Raw genomic sequence first — 16,099 nt, 5'->3', positions numbered from 1 at the left:
CCACACCCCCATCACCACCCGTCCCACCCGTCCCCCCATGATCATCTGTTCTGTTGTGTCATTGGATCAGCTGGGTACTCCATTTTTAGGAGAGCCCTTGTGGAGATGGAACTGTTGGGGCAGCTACACCACCCGACCAGGAACCCCAACCCTCGACTGTAAACATGGTGACCAGCTTCATCCCTCAAGGGGCTGTCAGCATTGACTTTGCACTTTTCTTACTTGTGGTTACGATGGGTACATGCTTAACATACCACGGCACAAAAAAAAAAAAAATACCAAATTGTATGGAATGTATTCCTAGAATTATTATCCCCATTAATATTCAAAAATTGAAAGTTGTTTTATTGAGGAGGAAGTTGAGGGTTCGGCCCATTGAGGTAAAGCAGCTCTCATGGAAGCCTCTATTTTCTGTATAATCCCCAATTTGGACCACAGGGAATCTTTACCTGCAAGCGACTGAAGCCGCCGTCCTCAACTTTCCCCCTCAGTGACTCAACCTCCTCCTGGCCTGTATGGAAGTGCAAGTGTTTGCGACACCTGTTACCAATGGATACCGGCGTGTCCGCTGCAATCCCACGAACCATGTTATCTGTAGCTTTTTGGGGAAGGCCAGAGGACCTGTCAGCCCCTCCCCCAATACCCCCTCGTCAATTTAAAGAATGTTTAAATTCACAATCAAGTTCCTGTGCTTGCCCTCTTTTCCTTCACCATACGATCTCCTGTTTCGCCAAATTTCAAAGTGTAGCAAAGAGGGAGGGGGGCCAATTCGATCCAAATCTGTTAGAATTGACATTGAATGCACTTTGACGTTAGATTGTGTGGGATGTATACTTTTTTTTTTCTTTTTTAAATCGCCTGCATTCCATCCATTCGAATGTCAACTTTCACACCATTTTTTCCCCCTCGCCCTCCATATCTGTTTTTGTTCATACTGTAGCTCTCCGGTTGGACTAGACGGCTGTCTGTTCGGCGGGGAGTGCGAGACTCTGGATTTCATGTTTTTTTGGTTTTTTTAACACTGTATTTGTGAACATTTCAGAGCTTTTCTTGAAGATGGAGGTTGTTTGTTGGTGGTAGGCGAGAAGCCGCGGTGTTCTCGTGGCACTGTTCACGGAGCTGATGGGTTTGATCCCGAGGGTCTGGACTAAGTGATGGGGGCACGGAGCACTGACTGTCAGATGTTCATTTTTGACTTGAACTTTGAAAGCGACACCAGGCCTTGTCAGCCTGTGACTTCACTGGTTCTCAGTGATCTCCAAGGGCCCTTACTTTTTCAAAGGGAAGTCCTTTTATAAGCTTTGGAGGTGCATTTTGCCTTACCTCCTCTCATGATTATGAGCCATTAAGTGATTTCCAAGTGATCACCGGACAACCTGGTGGTCCAGACTGCCCTCACACACAAACAGCCTGGCAGCTTCGCCCTCCCCCTCGTCCGACTTCGAGTGCCTCAACTGCCACATATCACCCCCCGCCCTACACACACACCCACACACCCACCAGCCTCAGACCTCCCTTTCAGCCAAAAGCAACGCCAGCACTGCTAGCCTGATAGCACCGCCCTAACCACGCTAGTGCAGGTCGACTTAATGTGACACATATCACCGTCCATCACCCACGTTGGGATCGGTGAAGGAACGCCGGGACGTGGGGGTTTCTGCTTTGTGATAAAGGAGCAGGGCAGGGCCAGGGCCGGACTCGTGTCCAGGGCAGCTAAAATCCCTCTGGCCTTCCCTGCTCCAAACGTGTTCAGCATCCCCCACCCCGATGCCTTCAGCACTTCCTCACAGTGACGGATAAACAAACCAGCACACACACACACACACAGGCACACAAACACACACACAAACGTGGAAGCGGGTGGCGCGGGTTAGCGAGAAACTCGTAAGAAAGAAGATGAATAATTGAGGGTACCACAGCATTGTTGTCTCGTTTTCATCTCACTGGATTGCGCTGCATTTAATTACTGAGTAGCATCATTGTTTACATGCATATGAAAGGATGTGATGGCTGCGCCCACACCCGGTTCTGGGGCTGGGGCTGTATCTGTCACAGCAGGCTTGGTGTTTTTAAGCCCCCCACCCCGCCACCCCACCTAAGCCTGAGAGGATCATGGGTAATGGAGCTCTAGCCTTTGACGCACTGCACCCCCTATTTGCCCCACTCTGCTGATATGCTCGTCAGCACTGCGTGGCATTAAAAAAAAAAAAAAATGTCCCGAAGAAGAGCTGGTTTAGTTTCTTTCCACCACTGCCCCCCCCCCCTTTTCCTATTCATGTCACACATTTTATGGTAGTTGTATTTTACGGTCACACTGGTAGATTCCCCCCTCTCCCCTCCCTGAGATTTTTGTTTTCATCCGTTTGATCGATTTGAAGAGCCAAAATTGGAGAAAAGAACCAAATCCCCTTTGACGCCTTCTCAACCGTTGCCACCAACCAACAAAAAATGGCGGACGTCCTCGGTAGGAGTAACGATTTCAATGGCATCCATTCAGCTCATGCGCACATAGGTTGGAGAATTGTCATAAGAGTGCTTTTGAGTCGAAGAAAAAGAAAAAAAAAGTCAGAGGCAAAATAGCACATGAAATGCACTAAACAAAAAATGTTAAAATGTTTTCTTCTGGAGACGCGAGGAGTCTCTCCTGGAATGTATTGCCAAACTCAGGCCTGGGACATTCAACAAAAGACTCTTAGGAAAAGCTTGTTAAACGTGTTAAGACGTGACACAGAAAGGGAACAGTCAGGTTTTGTTTTTTTTGTTTTTGTTTTTTTTTTTTGCGTATGTGTCAAATTGTCATCAACGAGTTGAAATTATTGCCACTTTCACATTTGACGTGTTTTACATATTGTAGAATGTATCGTAATCGTACAAGCAATGGTAGAGTGCATAACATTACACATGGGAAGTGCCAATAATTTGAGGTTGTTTTTTTTTTCCCCGTCCCTTTCTGGATGTGTTCCTTTTTCGAAGTCATCTTTTAACATGGGTAACGCTTTTTGTAAGTGAAGCCATTTTTGAAGAAAGTGTTGGCAAGGACCAAAGTTGTTTTGGTTTTTTTTCCCCAAAAAATTAGTTTCCTCAAGCTGTAATCATAGACGTACGTATCCTTGGTTTTGTTCATTTTCTTTTCCCTTTTTTTTTCCTTTTTTTCTATTTACGTATAAAAGCAGAAAATAGACAAAAAAAAATCTGATCTTACCCAAGAAGGAAAAGCTTGTGATCTCATGTCATCGTTATCGTGTTCATTTCTTTATTCTTTCCTTGGGTATGTTGCGATGAACTGCTGTAAATTTGTACAGTTCATGTAAATTGATTGTGCGGAAGTTGTACAGATTTCTATATTTTGGAAGAAAAAGTTTTTTTTTTTCTCTGTAATAAAAGATTTCCTATCTTGGCATCATATATCGACGTGAGCTGTCATTATTTTTGGTCTGTTTTGGGACACCATTGAAGACACGTTATTTAAAGTGGGTGGTGCAGTAACATGTTGAAAACAGACTGCAATCCAAATTGGGATGTGACCTTCTCACCGTTTTGGAACTGGGACGTTGGAGATAAGAGGACTTTGTTTTGGCTTTTGTGTTATTCGGAAAATTTCACAAGCTATTTTCTGATTTCCACTGCACTACTAAAAAATTTTTAAAAAACTTTTTTAAGCCAATGAATGGAATTAGAAAGTTAGTCAAAACAAGCACACGTGATATAAATTCAACTGGAATATTTTGCAACGCTTTGCCTCATCTCCTTTAAATCAATATTTGATTGCTGTCAGAACATGTCAGATGATCTTGGCCGGAGAGCATTTACTGCGTTTGCTTAGTGATGAAAACTGCAAACAAACCTCCTCCCCCTTCTCTTGATAAGCGAGTGGTATGAAGTCATGACCTAAGAGCGCGAAACAATAAAAACAATGAGGTGAGAGCGTAAACAAGGGCCTCAAAATCCGATTTCCAATCTCATCGGGACACCCTTGTCCTTTACGGAACTTCTTTTTGGACACTATTTATGTGCAAGCTGTTCGAACAAAGGCCTGCCTCCTGCAGTGTGCGATTGTGTGTGCATGTGTATGTGTTATTGCTCAAAGGACAAAAGCTAAGAATGCAGTTGTGCAAAACTTAAATCATTATCTAATGTCTATTCGTGGTGCAAAGTGGAATTTTCCACGAGAGCTGGACCCGGATGATGTTCATAAATAAGATTTGCATGCAGGTGGTATCGCGTTCCACTACCCTCCATTTTCGACATTTCTGTGATGCGATGGAGCTTTAGCCTATCGACAGCCATCGACTGACTTCACTACTCAATTAACTATTCTATCAGTGTGTCTCTGATTCTGGTTTTCAAACAATCCCGCCACCAAATTCCCTGGGAAGCTTCTCGGGGCCTCCTGGAGTCTCGACCTGTTATCTCTCCGTCGTCTCCAGGAGCACAGTTCATCCCGAGCTGAATGCGTCCCGCCCAGCAATGTACAAACTGAAGGCTTCGTCATCAGCGAAAACAAGTGCGGAGGACAAAGAAGGCCACAATCACATGGCTCAATCTTGTTAGCGTGCCAGGAAGGCTGCGTGAGGTTATGGTGGAGGTGTGGCAGTTGGGGACAAAAAAGGGAGACTTTGTCCTCAGCCAAACATGCAGGTCCAGGTGTGGGTGTGTGTTATACGACGCACATATGTACAGTGTACCGAATGTGTTTTGACACGTGCCTGTGCAAGCGTGCGTCCATTAACGCGGCAGAGACTTTTGCCCAGGACAGAGCAGCCACAGTTACTGCACAGTCAAATCTTTGATGTCAAAGCGGAGGGCGGTGGGCATTAGCGTTGCACTGAAACGAGGTCAGATGGAGCGCTGCCACGGATGGTTTGTCAGTGTGAAATACACAAAATTCCAAAAGGTGGAGGGCTGACTTTTGGCAACCGAAGACTGATGCTTTGGTGCCTGTGTCTCCAGAGTTATGGTTTTGTTTGGATAGTTCCTGTCTAGTCTTATAAAGGATGTAAAGAGGTCAAGTGCTAATATTTGTTATTCAGCCCCTACTCATTAATTTTGCCAATTGGCTAAACTTACCTTATCGCTAACTTGAGTCGCTGCCATCACAAGGGATGCTTGGGTAGAAATTATAGCTCATTGTACTTGTTTTTTTCCTGGCACATACGAAACATCCACACTGTTGCTATTCGCTATTTTTGGACCCGTGACATAACGCCACCTTGGCTCCTCTCTTTCTCTTTCACTCGCAACTGCTAGCTAGCATGTCCGCCTCTTTGTACAACAGTCCATTGCGTAGCAGGTAGCGCGAAACCATGTGTTTCTCATTTAAACGTCACAGAGAGATATGTTGCTGCTTGTTTACGACAACGTCGTCGGTTCACTGTTTGAGCTCCAAGTCAAGCATTTGTGGGGACGATGTTAGAAAGCGTCTCGGCCTACAAAGCAATTTTCTCAGTCTCGCTTTTACTTTTGTAGACCGACCAATGTGCCCGTGCGCTAATGATAAGCGGCGGCGTTAACCACGTCGAGGTCCGTTTGCCTTTTCCCACATATGGTCTGCAAGTTGGCGGTCAGACACGCTGGCAACATATTCTTGCGGCCAGCCTCTCCCAATCAGGAGACACTCAAGCACTCGCGGCGCCAAACAGCCACCTAAATATAACCCGGCCTTGAGGTTCAGCAAGAGGCCCTCTGCATGCGGCCGGGCCACACACTCACACAGACATGGATTTATTTCAGTGGGGCCTTTCATTTCAAAAGAACCTCACAATCAATAGCGTGAACTTTGCGGCATGTGGGACGGGCACAGCTGGAAGCCCCGTCGCATTGTTTGCATCGGTGGCTGTCCGTTGATCAGGGAAATATAACCCATGCGAGAGCGAGGCCAGGAAATTTTCACATCCTGTTTTGTTGCAGATCAATTTCGAACGCACGCCGCTAACCTTCCAACAACGTTACTCTCGCGCTTTGTTCGCTTTGCCGGAAAAAGACGAGAGAACACAGCACCTCAGCTGTTACTTGTTTACGTCACAAGTGAAGATGTGAAGCGACGCAACGATGGCAAGAGTCAGCTGCACAATGGGGGGGTAATGCGGGAGGCGACGGAACGAAGTGAATTGGGGATAAGAGCCCAAAGGAAGTAGGGGGAGCTAGCGCGTCGCATAAAAGGGAAAGTTTATAAAAGAAGTAAGATAGCTGACAGGAAGATGTAGGCCTCATCCTCCCCACAATGAGTACATCTGTGCACACACACACACACACACGTTGTCAAACACTATCAAAACACCCGGAGTTGAGATGTAACAGTCTGCGGCAGACACACGTTAGTGGAAAACACATCGGTGTAAACGGGTCGAGAACACACTGTGCCGCTGCAGAACGGGTACATTTGCCGACGAACACATGCGAGCGGGCACGTACGTGGAAGAGCACACAAGTCGCTCATTAGCTCGGACTACAAACGAAGCGGTAAAGGTTTTAATCGAATGATTAAAGCTCATTTATTCATGAACGTCGTATTCCAAACTTCTTGTTTTGCCCCCGGGAGATAATCCGGCTGTGGCAGTGAGCTGGAGATAACAGAACGCCCTACATAAAGTGGCGGCTTAATGACTAACCATGGCAAACTCATTTCCCGATGGCACTAATATATTACTAATTACATATCAGATTACTTCTCAGTCAAAGACAAACAACACAGGGGTCGGGTGAAAAAAATGGAGCGACGTACCAGTGAAAGGTACCAAATAACCTTGTTTTGGGCGTCTTTGCGCTGGGAGGAGCTACAACGCGGTCTGGACAGCTGCTGAGGCTCCGTTTCATAGTGACAAAGCTGGCATTAGCCAACACCGTTTTCATATCACTGACTGGCCACGCAAAGCCGTGAGAAATGTAACATTCCTAAAGTTCATTTCACAAATGTGGCATCGTCTACGATACGGACAATGAGTCAGTCAGCGCGAGCCACACTAACTTCGCAGCTGTCGGTGGTTGGAGTGGGGAGGGGGGGGCTGTACGCAGGGGGATATTTGTGCCACAACACCTCCACCCACTTTTGGCAGCGGCCAGAGTGGGTTCCACCCATGCCTCGCATTCCTGCGCGCCGCTATATTGGCCTACTTGTGTCGAGGGGGTGGAAGCGCACATAAAACAGACAAAGGAGGTGGAGGCCGAGTAAGTTACGACTTGTACGAATCGCGCAGGAGACAAATGTTTTCTGTGCGTGCCGGTACTCACGGACGGCGCGTAATATCACGGCGACTAAACAAATAGTTCCCAGTGTGCACAACATGAACGCGCGCAATTAAGAGCGAGTGGGGAGATGCACACCACTCCATAAGGCCTCTCATATGGAAAAGATCTACAACCCTTCTCTTTTCTAATCCCCCCTTCCTGCTTTTCCAATATTTTTCAACCCCCCCGCCCGACACTGCACCCAACACGTTTGGCTTCTTAATGGCTCGCCACCACGGTTGTTTTGGGAATGTGGGGGGGGGGAAAAAAAAAACAAGAGCGTCTCTGTGAGAAGCCAGTTGAAGTGCTGACCTCTCTTAAAAGCAACAAGAGCCTCTCAGTGGGACGCAAAAGCTGCTCCGAGGGTCGGGAATGTCGCAGCGCTGCGACTCTTCGCTCTGCTGTGAAAACTCGTGCGCGGATGCTGTTTACTCACTCCGTCGTCTGCGGCATATTTCTGGTTTTATCCGAGGGTGTTGGCACTGCAGTGGTGAGAAACGAAAACTGCGGCACGCCGCTAAAAAGTCATCCCCTAACACGCGAGGCTAAAATGTCCTCAGAATACAAATTCATGGCTTTGTCGGAAATGTCAAACATGAGCCGGCGTGACCTTCGGTCGGGTCAACTAGTCAAGACACTCAAACACTGAAAGCTACCGATTCTTCAGTCAACACTTGTTTTTTTTTTTTTTTTTTTTTTGTCGGGAAAATTATGTATAATTGCAGAGAAATGATGAGGACTGTATTTGGTTTTATAACTCGCAAAGTAGCCAAATAATATCATGCCATTATGCCCCGCAGCGGCGAGAAGGTTTTTTTGGCTGCTCAACCATTTTCCGTTTTGTTGACCCGCAAAAAGTATTAACTCAACATTTTAATCGAGTTAGAATCGGCCAGTGTGATTCAGCACAAGGACAAAATGGTTCATTTTGAACACGATCGAATTAGTCAACCGCGTCAGCCATGAATCACCGTCCCAATCATTCTTGCTTCTTTTTTCCGTTTTCATCTCAAAGATGACGAACGACAAGATTCCAGGGTTTGATGTGTAATCTGCAGAAGGATTCTGGAACATGCTTGCAAGTCTTGAGAGCTGCAGTTGGTTGGCTTATTTTGGAATGTCATTAAATCTGCCATAGGAGTATTTTGTGGACGTAAAAGATGGAGCAGGGGGGGTCAGATGCTACTTGTTGGTCTGTGCTATCAAGTTCGTCTAAAATTGTGGCTTCCTGGTAAGCTTCGGTTTCAAGAGCTCTCCTGTTTGACGGCACGCCGCATTTGCATTGATGTCCTACTGTGATTCGGAAGTTTCCACTCACACTGTTGAGATTCTCGGCGGACATACAAAGTAGATACAAATGGCTGCTGGCCACAGCTGTGAGTTGCAAGGAGGACCGACAACTCTCTCGTTTCTCTGTTAGAGTGTGATGAGTATTGTGGAAATTGTAGAACTCGAAGAAAGCGACAATTTCTCACGTGCGCACTCCGAGAGAGAGTGTGTCGTGTTTCTTTATTTGCACCACAAAAAAAAAACACTCGCGCCAAACGAAGCCCGCCGAAAGTAAGTTTCCATAGAAACAAGCAGACTAAAATGGCGGTCCTTAAAGGGACTGCAATTATTTCTACCCCGTTACCAAATAGTCGTGAACTCTCTGACAAACATATGAACATTGCATTCACACATTTGCAGTTGGTGGTGAATTATGTACATAGAAGTCACTACAGTATCATGTTTGTTGGGCCCCACGAACCCCAACGGCATGGGAGAGCTAATTGTTTTTCCATCTCTTTCTCGGAGCACGAGCCAAAGGAAAGAAGCTCAACTTCGTCATACTTTTTCTCTCCTGACATCTCGGATCCTTACCAAGGAAATGTTTAATGTTTGTCCTCAAGGGTGACAGCATTGCTGGGCACCGTTGAGCGCAACGAGAACCGGCGCCGTGTCTTCGCTAGCAGATGCTCGCGTTCTAGACGAGTCTGTTGCGGACAAAGCCAGCGGTTGCCGAGGGCGGAAGCTTCCCGGTCGTCTGCCAGACCGCAGGGGGAGTCACTGACCGTGCTACAATGAAGGAAGGGTGTGAGCTCGCTTTGGGGGGGGAGAAGGAAGGTTGAGGCAGGAGGGCCTTGAGTGGGGGTGGGAAGAGGAGATAAAGCCAGACAGATGGAGCAGACAATGAGGCATAGAAACCCAAACTGCATGTCAACAATGCTCAGCCCCCTCCCTCAAGGCCTCCTTTATCCCCTCCCACCCACATGCAAAACTTTCTTTACATTCTCACTCCCGTGCCAACTTGGGAGTCAAAGTTTGCCTGTCATCGCATTTATGTTCCTTAATAACAACAAAGAAAACGTTCCAAACGGAAAGCGCCGCCTTTCAGACCCGCTCCCGATTTTGTCACATAAGAGTTTAGCGTGAATAATAAATCCTGCATCTACACCGAATAAGATTTCCTTGGCCCATGTCTGAGTGCTCTACAAAATATCCTGGGACAGCCAAAACAAAATCCTCGGTCAGAGGTAATAATGTGCCATGAAGTGCTGCTGTGACTGACACCTATAAGCAATAAAACCGCATGCATGTGTGAACGCAGAGGTGCGTCCAGGGAAATTACCTCGTCAAAGCCAGTGTGGCTCTTTGAGGGCAAGCTTTAGAGGAGACAGGAAACCAGTCAGAGAGGGGTGTTGTTCACACACACCCAAATGCACTTTCGCAAGAATACTCACTGACTCCTGAACAATATGGATCCTGTCTGAATACGATCCGCCGAACTGAGATTCAAAATACCGTACGATCCGAAAGTTGTCGCCAGCCGCGGGACGAAAACCCTTTCAAAAACTAAACATGTCCTCTTTTCTTTCCCTTTTCTGTGCGGTCCTCTCTCATATTTCCAAGTGAGCTGATTTCATCTGCTGCAATGACCCGAGTTATGAATCACAACTGAGTCATGCAGCCTGCCCAGGTCGTTTCGTTAATTACATTCCATTACAAACAGACATCTCGCATTGCGCAACCGCTATACGATCTGCCGTAGATTTTCTCTGAATCGCCTCGTGAAACGGAACCTCAAGCGGCAGGTCCATATGTGTCCGTTTAGCCTGGCGAATATAACTCCGAAAACAGCCTGGCAAATAATTCCAGGAGATATCCTGATGATGTAAATCTGTATGTACACAGCGGTTCGCGGTGGCAACCCGACAAGGAAAATGTGACGCAACATCTGCGGCCTGTATCAGTTTGTGTAAATGTACCCTCTAAAATGGTGCTAAAAAAACAAACCATGTAAGGGCTTAAGCCTGCGCAGGGGATGGTTGCATCACCTTGCCGAATGGGAACATGACTTACTATATTTACCATCCCTAATGGGCGACAGATTAGATGTCCTCCTCCTGTGCGGACACTGGACACTCGGTGGATGGATTCGTTGTGTTCAGCGACAGATTAGATGTCCTCCTCCTGTGCGGACACTCGGTGGATGGATTCGTTGTGTTCGCGGCACGGCTTACAAAACCGAGGATCATTTTGTGCGCCGGCCGAAAACACATTTGGTGCGGGAGAACATTTTGTCTATTTAAATTAGGGGTGGGCTGCACAAATGAGTGAATTCGAGCTTGAATAAAAAGCAGCAATTCGCGTGCCTGTATTTATTCGAAAAAAAAGATGGAAGCATAGAAGGCCTCTGTTCTCAGAAGAACAAAACCATACAACAAAAGACTGAAAAGGAACACCTGCCTCGCATGTTGCCTTTGGAACATGCCGCCCACCCCAAACGCACTCCTTCCCCGATGTGAAGAAATGACTTTCGTCACCATAGATACCCCAAAAGAAGTTCTCCAAAAGGGCCCTCACTAGCCTTCAAGTAGCCAAGTCCTGGTCCTTCTGCGTCACCGCCGGCAACAAGACACACACTTGTTTGGCTCGTGCTTTGCCAAGCGCCCCTTTGTGTGTTCGCTAAAGAGAATGGGGGGTAGAAAAGTGGGGAGCAGGGTGGGCAAAAGATGCTCAGCCAGAAAGAGGCCTAACATCTGCTCCTCAAAATATTCAGTTTTGTTTTTTTGGGGGGTTTTTTGTTCTTGACCTGCAGTTTAATCCCCACCTTCCTTCCGTAGCCCACCGGTCTATTGTCTATTGACTTCTCAGAGGGATACTTGTGACTATGTAAGGGAAAGTATGTTGAATGGTGTCTAGTAGTTACACACAGCACTCAATTTAGGCCACAAAAAAAAAAAAAAGCAAACTCGCAAAATTATTTTTTCCAAACGTGCCTTTCATCCAGAAACTTTCAGCATTTTCAGGTTACTAAAAATCTCGCTTTTATTGTTTGCATATAGATTCTTCTGGCTTGTATGCTTTCGGTCCAACAAAGCCTCACATTTGTCTCCAAGTCTGCTGCATGCTTGTGAGAAAAAAAAAGGCAACATAGATGTCCCAAAATCCCCATCCATCAACTCGGCGCACCACGGTTTTAATCCTGAGTGCCGCCCAGGGGACCCTTTCAAACCCACGTTTGGCCCAGTGAAGTTGTAAAAGGGCGAGCAGGTGCCTGGCGGGACACCTTTGCGGTCTTTCTGAAGGCCTCGGAGGACGCCCGGCATGTGGGTCCACTCAATAGTGAGAATAAAAGACCAGACCGTGTCACAAAGAGACACCAGCGCGGACGGGACAGCGCTCGGCGGATCACAGATCCAACGAGTCCAGCGATGTCACCAACGCCGAGGTCAAAAAGGTGAAGAAGCCTTGCATTAGACGACGGAGACAATGCAAGCAGACAGCTTATAGCCAACGGCTAGGTCGAGTAGCAGCCATGTAACACAGATATCGCCGCAAGGACAAAAGACAAGACATCAGCTCAGCCTGCCAACCCCCCCCAACCTCAGCCTCAGCGTCATCACGTGTTCACAAGACATTTCCCTCTTAATTCCGACATCTGATAAAAACAATGCGTTGGAAGGATGTTCATTCCCCAGCCAGGGAAAAGCGCGTAGCGACCGCCAACTGTAATTATATTTGCGCAGGCAGACAGCGGGACCATTGTGAGATATATTTATGTTTTTTTTTTTCTGTTATTGTTGCTGTCCTGTGGAGAGATGACCCACTTCCAAACAGCTCAGACTGTACAACGGTCTGAGCACACGCAGCGGTTTTGGGGGGGTAACATTTTGTTTGTTATGATTGAGATAGACAACCTTTGTTTAGGCGTTTCCCTGCATGTTGGGACCAATGTTCCCTGTTGGCAAATTGGAGGATTTGTCGAAAACTAAAAACACAGACAAGAGAAGGCTGTTTGATGACAAATCAAAAGGGTCTCACATTTAAGGGCTAAATCACCGAGATGGCGATTGGTTTGATCCTGAGCCGCGGAGAGCTCACATGGTCGCCATCAACAGAAAAAGACAATTCATGGGCTTCATCATGTGCATGTTGTGTTACTGCGTCATCGCGCTGCACGAACCTCAAAACAACCCCTGCGGTGTGTATCGATCACAACCGGATCTCCGGACATGTTTATAAACATCACATGAAGCTATTGTGCAACAATTTCCTTTGGCCGAGCAAACGCTGATCATTCCGTGGGATGTGAGTAAAAGCTCTTCGCTTGCTGCTGACGCTATCATCTCAATGAGCATCCTCGTCGTATGCATCAATGCCCGCCGCGGAGACATTCGATCCTAATGGCGTGTATGACAGACGAGCGACACGTGCGCGCCTGATTTCCCTTTTATTCTTTTCCCCCGCTACAATTAGCGCACGCCAGTGCGGCTGCCACGCTCTTGCTCTCTCTCGGTGAATCTCACCCTAATGTGGCGAGAAAGCGGCATCAACTCGGTGGGATTTCATGCAAATACATTTTTGCATAGAACTGAGGAAGGACCAGGATGCAAAAGTCCCAGCCATGGACTGGCCCAGCGGGAGGGAAGCACAAAGAAATGACGTCATCCCCGATTAGAAATCACGTGGCTTTAAAGCTTTGAATAGACGTGACACCTGAATCCTCTCTTGAGGCTTTCACACCGACGTTTTAGCACAAAAACAAGAAAAGGTGCAGCTATTTTTGTTTTGTCTCCCCCCCGGGGTGACCTCATGACATAAGCCCCCTGACCCCCACCTTCTTCACCCTCATCCTCATGATTCACCGCATTATCACCTCTGCTGGCGCCCCACGTTACAAAAGCATCGGCGGGGTCTTTTGTTTACGGATGAGCGTAACCGACGACGTGCGGCCATACTGCCGACGGGGAGTGAAAACTGGAAGAAAATTTGGAAACCAGTTCCGCTCTTCCAGGGGAGACTTTGCAGAAAGGAGCTTTGCAAGGGAAACAACAACCAGCCCTTGGAACAACTAGCTGGTCGCAGGTGGGGGAAAATGAAGATGATCAAAAGTCCTCGTCACCTGTTACAAAACACAAGTCCATCATGCTAAGGTGGAGCCATCTTGTCATTTTTCATGCGCCGTCTGTGCGGCTATTGTGTCGCCGCCGCACAAGAGCCCCAGATGTTGGGCTGCCGCAGTGGCAATTGCTTTCATTAGTGCTGCTGCTACACAAAAGAGACAAGTTGGCAAACACACGAAAACCACACACACATAGTCACCCGGAACGTGCATTCGACAGTCATTTCGACAGGTTGCATCAGCTGACGATTCTTCACTTTGCACACGCGCGGTCGCGCTCAAACTTATCGACACCAATTTAAGAGGCTACGTTCCCCTTTGGGGGGACACTCGTTCGCAGAGGAGCGGGAAGACGGACGTAGAAACCGGGTGCGATGAACATAAAAGGTCTCGGAAGAAAAACACGTTTGACATCATGGAATGAAAAGAATAACGTTTGCGGCGTGATTTTGTCCCCCTCGCCCTCAAGTGGTAGACGGCGGATGATAGCATTATTCACGCTCATGTAGTGGCCTCTGGCTCAGCCTGTATGGTAAGATGAGCAATTGTTATGGCATGAAAGCATGCTTGCCTTAGCTAAGGGGGAAACATACAGTCCACATCCCACCCGGCCTTTCTGTCACGAACGCAGAGCCACAAAGCCGGTATAGTCTCATCCCCGATAGGATTGACAGAGAAGGTAGGCCGGGGCGGACGAAGTTTTGTTATTGATGATGCTAAATCCCAACACGGGGATCGAAACGAGAGGATAAATCAGGGACAGACGAACAATTCATGTGGTGGTTGCCCCGACGTAGCGTGCGCGCGCGTGTGTGTATATATGTGTATTTTAATCCAGTATCCGTATCTACTAATGAGTCTGTCTGATCCTGGACTTCCCGCACATCTAATCCCAGCACACTTCTGTCCGCTGCTGCTAGTCTGTGTCGGCGCTGGCGTGTGCTTTGGGGCTTAATAGCGTCAACATTGTTCGCGTTGATGAGTTTCATATCGTAAATGAACACGATGCCTGCTTAATCCACCTTGTCAGTCCACTTAGTGGGGTTTAAAAACTCAATCCCCGTCGGAAAGAAATCAATGAAACTGAGCGCTTCTCGAAACATCTTCCCATTAACGCATCTCTTCAACACCCAAATTATTGTCCTCGCTCAAAAGTGTTCTCCAGAATCTTTTCAATGACTGTTTTACATAAATGGAACTCACAGAGGCTCGATGGGGACAGCGCACACCAAATGTATGTGTTTGGGTGTCCGTCAAGCAGGCTGGTGTGGAAACTAAGATGTTTGAAGGTCACTGCTCTTCAAGGAGGCACTAATACGTGCATGCAGCGGGCGGTGGGGAGGCCCACCTGGAAATGAAATGAGGCGGGCAATGTGGGGGGGTTCTTGGTGAGGGTCGTGATGAGACAGATGGATGCAATACGCTCACTACCACAATATCCCAAGAGGCACAAAGCTAATCGGGCTGTTTCCCCGCATTCGTCGAGCACGTCGTAAAAGACAATCCCGTATTAAGCCCCGCTGAGCCCACACCTCCGACGTGCTGCTGTCTGGACTTCATTCGAAAAGTCTCGACTCATTTGTGTTGTTAATCCCTTAATCTGGGAAGGAAAGAAATTCTACATTTGGGCCCGGAAAGCAATAAACAGCCCGCTTGGATTTCTTCACAATGGAGTGTTTTACTTGAGGCCTTTTGAATCTTTCATCAGCCATCGGCCATGAATATGCAAGCACGAGAAAGGCACTATTGCAGACATCTCCATCGGCATGCTACCCTTTATGAAGACGCATTGCTCTGTGCATGGGCCTTAAAAGTGTCGCACCTCCTCTAATATGCACCGGGGCGCTGAATCAATCAATCTGCCTCGAGTCGCCTATGAAATGTGATGTCAAATGAAAATGGATCTGACCCCAAGGTCTATTGTCCCGCTGCTGTTCTTACACGCCCTTGACTCCGAGTGATTGACTCAATCACGTTCACTGGGCCCCGAGTGTTTTAAATTGAGCCCTGCGCCGTGGGAAACTTAATTGGACGGAACGCATCAATGTGAAAATGTCGAAGAAATCCAAACCGCCGTACCCGACAGATCAGTCTGACGACAGGGCCAGGTGTCAATAAACCTCAAGTGTGAGATCGTCAACCTATTTATTTTGTCTGCCGCAGAAACGGCGGCCGAGTGCGCGCTGTGCAGCGAAGGCTGGCACAGTTCAGAACATCTTAGGAAGCCTCCCCTCGACGTTGAAATCAGACAAGGGACGGGATCCGCGCTAGACTGCATTCAGGCTTCCTTCCAGAGGCACAAACAAGGACGGAGAGAGGGCAAACGTCAACAACAGGCCGGAGCGTTCACGCTGGATTGTTTCTCCCCCCGCCCCCCGCCCGATGTTTTCAGTGTATGCCATTACGTCGGCCATGGGGGACTACAGACTCAGCATTACCACTAATGCATATCTGTCTTCAGCAAACCCCCCCCCCCCGCCCACCCTC

The 16,099-nt window shown here is 47.7% G+C and overlaps 1 long non-coding RNA gene across 1 annotated transcript in view; it reads right to left on the bottom strand.

Moving 5' to 3' along the window:
- Nucleotides 1–3,639: 3,639 nt before the first annotated feature.
- The window catches only part of LOC109520128 (uncharacterized), a 20,352-nt gene continuing 7,892 nt past the window's right edge, over nt 3,640–16,099 (bottom strand). The window contains exon 3 of the long non-coding RNA XR_002169115.1: nt 3,640–7,706. This is a non-coding gene — a long non-coding RNA (uncharacterized LOC109520128). The remainder of the gene's footprint in view (nt 7,707–16,099) is intronic.

Source organism: Hippocampus comes, unplaced genomic scaffold (assembly GCF_001891065.2).
Source record: "Hippocampus comes isolate QL1 unplaced genomic scaffold, H_comes_QL1_v1.1 scaffold61, whole genome shotgun sequence".
Taxonomy (NCBI): Eukaryota; Metazoa; Chordata; class Actinopteri; order Syngnathiformes; family Syngnathidae; genus Hippocampus; species Hippocampus comes.
The sequence above is the reverse complement of the archived record's forward strand: the minus strand, read 5'-3'. Positions and strand labels throughout refer to the sequence as shown.